We start from the raw sequence: 12,198 nt of genomic DNA on the forward strand, positions 1-12,198 counted from the left end.
ATATACACGTAAAAATAGTCTCAATGAGTTAAATCCTCGGGCTTTAGACCTTTCTGAATACTCTGTTTCCATTTTTTCCTCTACTTTGGCTGCAAAATGAGATCTCAGATCAGTTTTGATCGATTTATTTATGTGGTCATTTCCTTCATCTGCTACTTTAAGTGTGTCTCTTACAGTCACATGTGGCTGCATTGAAACATCAAAACAACATGTTAACTTGAAGCTGATGTTGCGAATTCCACCTGATTTCAGATCATATTCCTGCTGGAACATGTCCAGTTCTGTTTAAAAGCTTTTATTGGTGATTTGAAACGGTAAAAAGTGCTGCTATTCTCTAGATGAAGAAATGACACCGCTAACGTCTGGGAAACATGCAATACTGGTTGCCAATGTTTTTATTTTTTTGGATCATATGTCAGGTTGTGTTTACAAGCTTTTTTTTGGTGATTTTTTTCAAAAGCGTTGCAATATTCTGTCACAGTCACTTCCCTGCTGCAAGTACAGTGCAGAGTCACTGAGATATAGAAAAACTGAAAATGCCGACCGATAAAAGCAGGCTTTTTTGGAAAGGGGGCTTAAAGAGACAGCCTCTGAACTGCTTGTTTCAGACAGAGGATGAATAGAGTTGCATAGATATGTATTTTTTTTAACATTAAAGCATGTAAACATGTATAACCCTGAAAATGAATAGATGATACACCTTGGGTACTCCGGGTACAGTTCATAAACTGGGCCAGACAGGAGGCACATTGTCAAAACCGGGTTCCTCTGCCTTCCAGGATGACTCCTGCTTCTGAAGGGTTCAGTTGAGGAGGAGCAGGTTTCAGGCAGATGACTCCATGAGAAACATCTTGACAGCATTCTCATCATCAACATGATAAAGACAGTGAGAGATGAGAAAAAAGAAACAAAAAGCATAGTAGTCGTGCACAACCGTTTACAAGATGGAGAAAGGTCTTCACACTGCAGCTCCCTCAAGTACAGTTTATTAGCACATCCACACGTGACATTTTGCGCTCTTCAGACTAGCGCTACATCTGAAGGAGAGCATTAGCTCGAAACGTCACTTGTAGACGTGCAAATAATTGTACTTAAGGGAGCTGTAGTTTGCAGACCTTCCTTCGTGTTGTTTGTAGAAGAGAGAAAAATATAATAAATATTGCCGGTTTGCATTTGCAAGTAGTACACCATTTCCCATGTGAACCATGATTTGTCTGTACAATGTGACGGGAATCACTGAGCGTTAACAGCTTAAAATGTAATATAAAATAAAGTTACTCACAGTAAAAAAGAGAGTAAAGACAAAATGGTGGAGCTTCTTTAACTTGAAGTCAACTGACGGTTTCAACAGCGGGGAGTTTTTGATGGTAGCTAACTGGGCTTGTCCAAATAGCTTAGGCAAAGGCAATTTTGGGCCGCTACTGTGAAAAATGATGAAGAGAACATATTGGTTGTTGTTGAGTGCTGCGGTGCTGGTACAGGCTCCAATTGTATGTATTTCAGTTTGTTTAAGTCAGTCTGTTAAAAGATATCACTGGAAACAATTCTTTCACTATAGTACAATTTACTACATTTGGTCATTCTATCAAACTCAGTATTTTTTGTAACATTTAAAGACATTTTTTTTTAACATTTACTCAAATTGTGCAGAATGTCCTAACAGGGCAACGAAACATGCACTGGGCAGCTCCAACAGGTGGATGTGGAAGTGTATAAAAATGGCATGTTGCTGACTAAAAAAATAAAACAAAATCTTAAATCTCATTGCAGAATTTCCAGTCATGAAATAGTTGTAATTTGATATTTCTTATGTTTAAAAATCCCCTTATTAATCTTCATAGAAGAGAGTTTGAATACAGTTTTAAGCAGAAACAAAAACCGTGCCAGCAGAAAATGTTTGTTTATGTGTGTGTGTGGGTGTGTGTGTGTGTTTGTGTTCTATACATGCCTTTCCCCTATACACTCCCCTTATCTGCTACATACTGTAGCAACAAGACTGTCAGCAGGCAACCAATCAATGCATATCATCTTGCTTCATTTGAAAAGATAACAATTTTACACATCTGAGTTTAACTTTATGATAAATATCTTCTACATTATTACTATTTTCTAGAATGTGTGTCTTCTGTCACTGCAGTCAGTTTTTCCCCTTTATTTTTTTCCCTCTCAATGTGCTGAAAAACCTGTTCGGTCTGTCCTCTTCTCCCCAGAGATACTGGTACAACACAACATAACTTGAAGTGGAAAGTTGTGTGAATGTTGTTGAAATATAAACAGTGGCTCGGGATGATGTTGGAAGGCAGTGTGTTGGTTTTTGTGCATACTTGCTCAACAATTTGTAAACAATACAGGAGAAACATTTATGTGGGTTGTGGAGGAAAAAAAATGATGAAAGTGGAAACCCAAGTCACACTGTGGAATTCTTGTGAATGAGGTCAAAATATAATTATATTATAATATAATATAAATATAAATATAAATGTAAAGGCCACCAGCTGATGTTTGATCTTATGTTCAATGTTAATAAAAATTCAAAATTGAATTTAGACAAGGGTATTGACAAAAAGCAATAGCAGACCAGTTTAGGGGGATGTATCGGCATAAATATAATTATGTTTGTTTTTTTGTTAAAGTATGAATTTTTAATTTCTTTTTTGTGTTTTTAATGGGTTTTTTTGTTTTGGTTTTTTTTTCTGATTTTGAGATACTTTTCTTGTACTTTTTACATATTTCTTGCAAATTTTAGGGTAATTTCTTCTCAAGCTGCTAATTGCCTTCTTACAATGTTTTTAAAGGAAATCAAGCTAATTTGCTCAGATTTCAAAAGGTTAAAGTATCCCTACCATATTTCTATTATACATTTTCTATTCTATATTTAAGTTATCGACTGCTGCAGTACTGCACTTTATCTTTGTTATTATTATTATTTATTCCTCTTAATATGCTTATTGTATGTTTACTGTTTGCACCAAAAAAACAAAACAAATACTTGGCAATAAATACTTTTCTGATTTCTGATTCTAATTCCTAATAAACTGTGAATGAGAACTGTTGTGTTTTTGTTACCTTAGAATGAGTTGCCATGTTGCATTGCCACAGTAGTCCAGAAAAGACAAACCACACACGGGCTCTTCATAGGGCCCTTCATGTGCTCAGGTCAGTCACCGTAGTCAGCGGCCCCTTTGTGTGAAAAGAGCGTTGGAAAAACACAAAAACATTTTTTTTATGTAAAAGTGCTTTATTGAATGTTTTTAGTGGTCTGATATTTTTAAAAATAAAAACTGCTTTATTGAATGTTTTTGTTAGTTTAAATCACTGGGTCCATTTGTTTCTGAGAAAAAGAGTCCTCTGCGAATAGTTTGGCTCATGACAAAAACTAAAGGAATTTCAGCTGGTTATAATCTGCAATCCTCACTACAAGATGCCTCTTCATCCCCCTAAATATTCCACACTTCCTTTAAACATGGTCCTGTATAGGAGATGGGCAAAAACACAAAGCCTAGTGTGAGATATTATATGAGATTTTATTATATCTTAAGTGTAAACAAGAATGCCTTTAATAATAATATATGATCCAGAATGAGCAATAACTAAACAAGGGCATTCAAAAACTCCCATGGCACTGAATGACATCCTCTAAGAACAAAAAAGTGAACAATAGTACTTCACCTAGAAGGATTGTACTGTCTCCTGCATAATACTGTTGTTTGAGATGTTTTGTTTTGTTTTTTTTTCAACTGTTGAGATGTTTTTATCACCCCTGTCCCCTAAACAGTTCACCATAGTGCATGAATGATTACACCCATTCAATTTTAATACCGCCCCCCACCCTCACCCCCACCCAAACACACATACACACACACACACACCCCGGGATTAGATATCATTTCACATCCAGTGTATCAAACGTGAGCTGACTCGAAGCAGCGAAAGGCCGAGTAGTTGCTGATGTTACCTCTGATGTTGGGAGATAAAGACAGCATAGAGTTAATATTATTAGTCTGGCCTCCAGCTGCAGCCATTGAGGGAACTGTCATATGACCAACTTGCTGATTTGCCGCTAATCCGGATGTGATGTGTGAATTAGATAACTCAGTGACCTCTGAAGAAGCCAGAGTTTCATCTCGTCCCATGCTAGTGAGTCAGTGAAAAATAGCTGATAATCTAAAAAGGAGTTGGCAGAAGGAAGATGCGACTGAAGATGCCAAAAGTCTGCAGGGAAAATCAGAGCAAGGAGTTCTGAGGACAAGCAAACACTGTTTCTAGATTTGCTGAGGTTATACAACACTTTTGTTTTTACTGTTTTTCAAAGACTTGAGTCACAGCAGGACAGGGGGCTATATTAAAGCTATTGGGGTGAATAAGGGAAAACATTGCAACACCGTTCCACAATATCTCAAAGTAATATAACACTGTTGTCATATTTAGTGTAACAGTATATATAGTTATATATAATTCAAAATATAGAACTGGTACATTTCATTTTAAATGAATAACTTAAGAATTTAAGATGGTGCACTCTGGTTTAAACCTTGATGGTCCAGTGCGTGAGATTAAGGGGGATTTATTGGCAGCTAGCAGTGAGGACTGCATTTCACAACCATCTGAAACATCTCAGGAGGTTTTTAGCTCAAACACAAAACAAATGGACCGGGGGATTTAAACCAGTAAAAACACTGAATAAAACAGTTTCAAGTCAAAGAAAATCATAGTTTTCTTGATGCTCTTGTCACGAAGGGGCTGCTTACTACCCCTGTGGGGTGACCGTGTCAAAAAACTTCTCCAGAGAGAAACATACTGGGTTTTCAAACTCAATGCAATGACTTTCCGAGGCCCGAATGAGAAAATTGATTTTAAACACTTTCTAATAAACTTATTTCTCACCATTGCATCTGTTTTCTTTTACCTTTTTCAATTAATTTACTATTTTTTCACTGGACGCATTATCCCTACTACCAAAATTACCAAGTCATATGACGTCAGATGTCATGTGACAACACAACAAGGAAATTTTCCTCTATTTATATCCCAGCACACGTGTGCAGGATCACAACACTGGGACAAAAGCCGCTGTGCTGATATGCATCAGCGTTTTTTCCTACTCTTCCCTCCTTATATTTTCTCTTCAGTACTAGAGTGGCTGTGATTGCTCCAACAGACCACTCCACCACGTCTTGGTAAGCTGGTTCTTTTTGGCTCCATTTTTTTCAAACATTTAGCCCACCACAGAGCACCTTGTTTTACCGCTATTATCTTAACACACTGAGCACGTCGGTCTCCATTCATTATTTTTTAATTCTGTCCCTGCTTATTGCCAGTGTTTGGTTTGTCGGTTCTGAGCTATTGTAGAAAAATGGAAGTGAACATGGCGATCTCTGTAGATGAGGATCCGCTCCCTATGTAGACTTAAGGTAGCAAAAATACAACAACTATTTTCAGATGATTATACACTAAAGAAAACTCACTTATTATAGCCATTAATATCTGTATACCTGAAGTGAAAGACGACACATTGGCATTCAAACACTACCAAACAACAAAAAGTTGTCTGGTAAAATGCAATTTTTTTAATCCAGAGAATGAATGCAACTCACTTGTTATTTTTTGACCATGCACTTAATCTTATTTTTATATTTTTGGAATTTTTATACAATTTTTTAATGACAATTTCATCCTTCTACCAGTTGGATGTGCCCAGAGAATCTCTAACGGAAGGCGCCCACGAGGCATCTAGATCAGATGCTCAAACCACCCAAACTACATCACTACTCACGCCGCACCAAACCACCTTTACATCTCACGCTCCTCCATAAACAAGACACCAAGACACTTAAAGGGCAGTAACTCTCCCCTAACCTAGAGGGGGACAATCCAACATTTTCCGGCAGAAACCATAGCCTCAGATTTGGAAGTACTGACTTTCATCCCTTCACACTTGACTGCAAACCACTAAAGTGCGTGCTGGAAGTAGCGGTCTGACAAAGCCAACAGAACCACATCATTTGCAAAGAGAAGGGATGTAATTCTGAGGTCCCCAAACAGGACTGCGCCTTGAGATTCTGTCCATGAATATCACAAACAGCGACCGTGACAGCTGCTGTTCAATAATGAGCAGCTCTCTAAAGAGGAAACCTTCTCTCTGTCCAAGAAATGTAGACAACTTTCCTTTCAGTTAAAAGAAAAATACTTCAACATCCCCATTTTCTGATCCCCCTGTAATAATTTTGGTATTGTGCCTTAAGTAAAGCCTTACACTCTGCATTCAAAAACATACACACAAGGTAATGTGCCATCTTTTGTTTTTCAAAAACATTAACCCTTTGAGCAAATCAGTGAAATTTCTTCCCAAAACATGGAAGGAAAGCAATGAAGGAAAGTAAAAAACAAAAACAAACAAGGACATTACCTGAAAAAAGTACTAAAAATTAAAAATGATATATTCTGTGACATATTTGGAATATATTATTCTAATGATCATAAATATATTCTCTGGACATTTTACCCATCTTGACAAATAGTTTTCTAATATTCCATTTTCTCACTCTCTCCTATTTAAAACATTCATTTTTCAGGCTGTTTTTGTCACCTTTTGACCAATTTCTTGAAATTCTCCATGTCTTTCTCCATTTCTGATAGAATTTATACTTATTTGCTCAAGTTTCAAAGGTAAAGCACTTGTAAAAGGCGTCTGACTGCTGCATAAGAAACAATATTGTAGATACAGGTTTCAAAGGTTTAAAGTATCACACAAATGATAAATGTAATAACTGTATTCACTAAGATCAGCTTCTTTCAAATGCTTATAAGAGGAGGAAACACTATCAAATGACATTGTAACCATAGAAATCGTTACCCACGTGCTTCCTCTGCACGATATCTGACATTTCCATTTTTAATATTTGATCTTGGTGACAACCTGTCCCCTCTTCCTGTCGTCACTGGAAACTGCTACCAGGTTCAGCTGCCTGCTGGTAACCATAAGAAAAGCATTCCATGCATGTTCATGCCACAGATCTGCCCTTGACCTTAAACGGAGATTTGCATCTGAAGCATGAACCACCACACATCACTGCATGCTATTACTATGCAAACTATCCGGTGACTTGTCACTGGATGTCTCTAGGAGATTCACCCTGCGGCATGCTAATGGTGAAGGGGTGCATCATCAAATTCTGTCTTTGTTAGTTACCCCTGTTTATGTCACCGTGTGACCTGAGCGACAGGCATAGATGTGATTCACTGAGCCCAGCTGGTGCAAAATGACCCATAGCTGTTGTGAATAGGTGAAATCATTTCTTCAAAAATACAAGCAAAGACATCCACAAGTTTTGACTATGAGTTTCTGCCTGCCAGTTTGCATCACCTGAGATAAGAGCTGGATTGTCAACAAACGAGACAGCATATTATCCTCTCAGTAAAGCATGTTTCGAATATGAGTTGTTTGGTTACCAACCTTTTTGGTCGCTCCAACAGCTTATGATTTATTACACGTTCTAAAAGAGAAACATCTGCCCTCAAAAAACAGGTGAGGGAACGATCAGAGCGCTATGTTCTGCAGTGGAGGTACTTAAAACCGGGTTAATGTATAACCCGCGTTAATGTCACACAGATGGCTATTTTAAATTTGTGCAGCTCACAAAATATATGAAATCCCCCAGCAATGGATGTCTGCCCCTTTCTGCGGGGTTGTGTGGGAGATACACGTGGCCCGTTTTTCTGTCTGACAGTTAAAATATATGTGCTGTTAGTTTCAGGAATGCTGGTGGAACATGGAAAAAAGGGAGTGTCACTCAGAGCAGATGGTATGCTTTTAATCATCCATATTGCTCTAAAGCTTTTGATGTTTTAGTACTTGGATTCTTCCTCGCACACCAAATGCCATTGTGTTTTCAACGTTCAACTTGTTTTGAAGAAATGAACTGCAGAGGAAACTGCGTGCAGCTAATACATATATTTGATTTATTCATAAAATATGGTTGCGATTTCTATACGTTTAACTGTATGTTATCCTTGTCTTCATGCACATTTTCTTTTGAGAACCAGCTGTAACATGTTAAATAAGTATGTGAATATAATTGTGATTTATTGCATTTGTCTCTGCAAAAACAGTTGGAGAATGGCCAAGTCGCCAGAGGAAAATGAGAACATTGCATGTTTCTGCAAACCACTGGTGTTGCATGTGTATGTTTCTGATGCATTATATCAAAGTTTCCAAAGTGACATAGTTCAGATTACATGTATATGAGCTGCTGAATGTGTCATTGTGAGGTGGAGGGGATGGTGGATGGTGTTTTTACCAAGACTTTGTCAACATTTCTAGCTGTGATTGTACCACCAAAAGGTATGTTAAGCCAAAACATGATGTTTTCCGTACCATAACCAAGTGACTTTTTTGCCTAAACTTAATGTTAACACCAGCACTGCAGTAATGTAAAGAACAAGGCACAATATCCAAGGTTGAAAAATGTTCCTTGAATGGACACTTGAGGCTGGCTCCAAAAACAGAGTTAATCTTTATACACCACCATGTTAAAAAGCCCAACTTTACAGCTGAAATAAACAAGATACAGCCTGGTATAAAAACAGCTTTGGCCTCTGTATCTAATTTCAACATTGATGGCAACTTTAATGGGGTGATTTTTCTTCTTTTTTTCTTTTTACATTTTATGAAAGGCTCAAAGTTATGCTTATTTAAGGGTGGGGCTGCTTGACTGATAGGTTGTCTGTGAGGCGTCGCAACACTGACTACTCTTCACTCCTCCACAGCTTCACCCTCTCATCCAAATATGATCACATTTGGCTCCAAATAACTAAGACGGCAAAGGCTGAAATTCTGAACTCGAGGATTCAAAACAGGAGTCCACAAACCAATGCGTGACATCGCAGTAGCTACGGCAATCTTTATACAGTCAAATGTAAAGAAACGTCAAGTGTCAATGTTGAATACACAATAACATACTTATATTACATATTCAGGATTTGCAGAAGCATACGGCACTTAGGCTATGGGGGAATATTTTTAATTAGATATTCTTATTTGCTTTCTTGCCTTGTCTGTCTCATGTCTAACAGTTAATAGAAAGCTACAGCCAACAGTTATTTAGCTTACCTTAGCATAAAGACAGGAAATGGAGTAACAGCTAACCCATCAAATGCTAACAATAAACGGACATTTTTACATTTTGGTTTTGAAATCAGATTAAAAAGAGACTTTATAGTCAGGTAGCTTTAGAGACGATGATATGGTCACCTTTGTACAGAACCCCTACTTTCAGTTTTTATGCTGATCCAAGATAGCCAGAACTGGCTGTAGTTTCATATTTAAAGAAAAACAATAGCTGTAACAATCTCCTCAGCTAAAAATTTATCTTTATAAAATATCTTTTCTTGTACTGTTTTGAGATCCCTTTTATAAGCATTTAAACTTTTGAACCCTAAGCAAATTGGCTTGATTTCTTTCGAAAACATGGGAAAAAAAATGCAGTGAGCAATTTGGCAAGAAATGTCCTGTAAAATGCATGATTTAGTAGATTTACAAAAGCTAGGGAAAAACTGTCCAGGAAACTATGTTTATAATTATCATAATTAGCATGCATATTTCAAATTATGTTACAGAATTATTCTTTTTTTAGCAGATTTTTTTGACCATTTCATTTTTTTTAATCTTTTTTTTTTTGTAGCTGTTGACAATTTTCTGGTCATTTTTTGTGAGTTTTTCAGTAATTAACTTACATTTCTACGCGCCTTCCGATGTTTTTGAAAAAAAATCAAGCCAATTTGCTTAGGTTCAACATGCCGTATTTCATTACTCATTAATTTTCAGTAAACTATCATCAGAGCTCCAGGCTTGGAGTTGTTATGCAGAGATGAGTCTGCTGTTTCTGAGAGCCAAAATAACAACTATGTCAGTAAGAGGAAAATCTAAATGAGCTCCACAGGATTCATGGAAATCTGAAAAGAGTGAAGCCATGGATAACAACGTAGCATTTTGAGGAATTGGATCCCGGTGACCAAAAACCTCAATGAAGCAAAACTTGACCAAAAAAATTCAACTTGTGCAGCATGTAGGCTGTGGTCCAACGTTGTGGTTTAGGAGGCACGGCCCATTAAGTTATTGTTTAGTCTGACATGCAATGCACTTGCAGTTGAAGTCAAATCCTTACAGATTGTGTTAGAAATCAATGAAAAATATTTATTGTTGCATCAATATTGTCTGGCAGGGAGGCAGCTTGAACTTATGTCCCCTGACTTTTTGTTCAGTTCACTGTGTCCCGGGTGGCTCCTGCGCAGTCTGACACAAACAATGAGTCAGTAACTGGAAGGTGCTATAGTTTTCACTTTTCCTGGTGGTAAGAATTTAATAAATTTTTAATCTATTAAGTTATCTGTCGCTGCTGCACACTCTCTTGATGCAGCAGATGTTTATGCTGCTCTAAACAAGCTTTTTATACAAGTGAAGCAACCCTTCATTCAGAGGCCCACATGTAGAGTGAATGATATGCTCTCTGTTTGCCTTGTGTGAACTATGGCTCACATTCCCACCACTCAAGGTCGGACTACACATTGAGATGGTAAATCCAGTTTGAGGAGTATGACCTGAAATATGATATAGCACTGTTTTGCCCTGAAGTGTTGAATGGAGGGTATTTTCTCTTTATTACAGAGATGTTGCTGGTGGTGAATATTATAGGTTTTATTTTGTAGGCTGTGCTGATTATGCATGTGTTTCTTGCCCATAAATAGTTTGGGGGAGTTTTAAGAAAGAGCCCAATCATGAGAGTGCATCCTCGTCACAAGCGTACCTTTCACACAAGGGTCAAAGGATAGAATTCCAGGTCATCGCTTTGGTTTCACAAGACTTGCCAAGGCACAACCACAAGTGTAACCTGAGCTGGAGGTAAACAACTGCTCCACACGGGAGCTACGGGGAGGTGTGAAAGAGGGTAGAGCCGTACATGAGACAAATCATCTGGGGTTATTTGGGTACCGGCCATGTCGCAGGAGAGCCTGCTGTCTCGGCTCTGCATTCGACACCTTCAGGTGACAGATTTCCAGGACTAGTCCTTGTCCTCTGCCTGGATCAGTTTGCTCCAAAGTGAAGTAACACGGACAAGAGACAAGAGGGAGGAAACATAATAACATCACACTTCTGCAAGAGACTGTGGCCCCTGGCTGTAATCCACACTGTTCACCGCTATCCACGAGTTGGAATGATGGCATCACGGAAACAAAACTATCTGTGTTAATCCATTGTTTCCTAACAGGAAATATACATTTTTTAAAAACTGATTTAAAATTATTATTTTTCTGCAGTATTCCATGAGTAAATGCAATATCACAAAATGGCTTCAGACTATCTTCGTCTGACTATCTTTTCAACAGTTATACATGCAACATATTGTCTGAATGTCTAGTGTAGACTACATGGTAACGGGTAAACACAAATCTTTATTTAAAGGTCCAGTTTTGGGGAATTAGGGACATCTATTGGTAGAAATTCTATATAATATAAAAGTATTCATACCTATGTTTTCATTCATTTATACTCTCCTGAAAGAATCGTGTTTTTATTTTTTTGGAATGAGCCATTTGCATTTACATATGGAGCGAGTCTACCATGTTGCTCTACAGATGCCCAGAACAGACAAATACAACACCGGCTCTAGGACCATTCACGTTTTGCATCGGCCACCATATTTCTCATACATGGTTGGCACACAGCAGAAGTTCAAGTTCTGCAACCTTACTGCTAGATGCCACTAAATCCTGCACTCTGGACTTTTAGGGATCCAATCTTGATCCATGTCTAAAAACTGACAACAATTAGCATAAGGAAATGGATGTAGGCGTTATACCGACTTTGAAGCCACAAGATTAGAAATAAGGCATTCACCATCTTGGATTTTTGGAGCCAAAAGTGACGATAATTGGACAAGAGGGTGGAGCTAATGTTAGCTGCTAGCTTCTCTGGTGCATTTACAGTTATGGTTAGCTATGATCATGCTAATGCTAATTTCGCTAGCAAAAATGGCTTAAACCCTCAAGTACTTGTTTAGGCAATTCAATTTTACAATTACGTTATGTACTGAAAACACGTATTGTTTTAGTCAAGATCGGTCTTTTAGAGGGTCTTGGTCTTGTCTCGGAATCAAACACATTTTGACTCGGTCTTGTCTCTGTCTCGGACATAGCAGACTC

General features: G+C 37.8%; 1 long non-coding RNA gene across 3 annotated transcripts in view; it reads right to left on the reverse strand.

Moving 5' to 3' along the window:
- LOC121951061 (uncharacterized) overlaps positions 1 to 12,198 on the reverse strand; it is a 31,268-nt gene continuing 19,070 nt past the window's right edge. For all 3 annotated transcript variants that reach the window (XR_015778160.1, XR_015778159.1, XR_006106379.2), the window contains 2 exons: positions 3,067 to 3,180; positions 1 to 1,421 (listed from right to left, as the gene is read on the reverse strand). This is a non-coding gene — a long non-coding RNA (uncharacterized LOC121951061). The remainder of the gene's footprint in view (positions 1,422 to 3,066; positions 3,181 to 12,198) is intronic.

The sequence above is a fragment of the Plectropomus leopardus genome, chromosome 12 (genome assembly GCF_026936395.1).
Source record: "Plectropomus leopardus strain MGB_pleo_1.0 chromosome 12, ASM2693639v1, whole genome shotgun sequence".
In the NCBI taxonomy this organism is placed as follows: Eukaryota; Metazoa; Chordata; class Actinopteri; order Perciformes; family Serranidae; genus Plectropomus; species Plectropomus leopardus.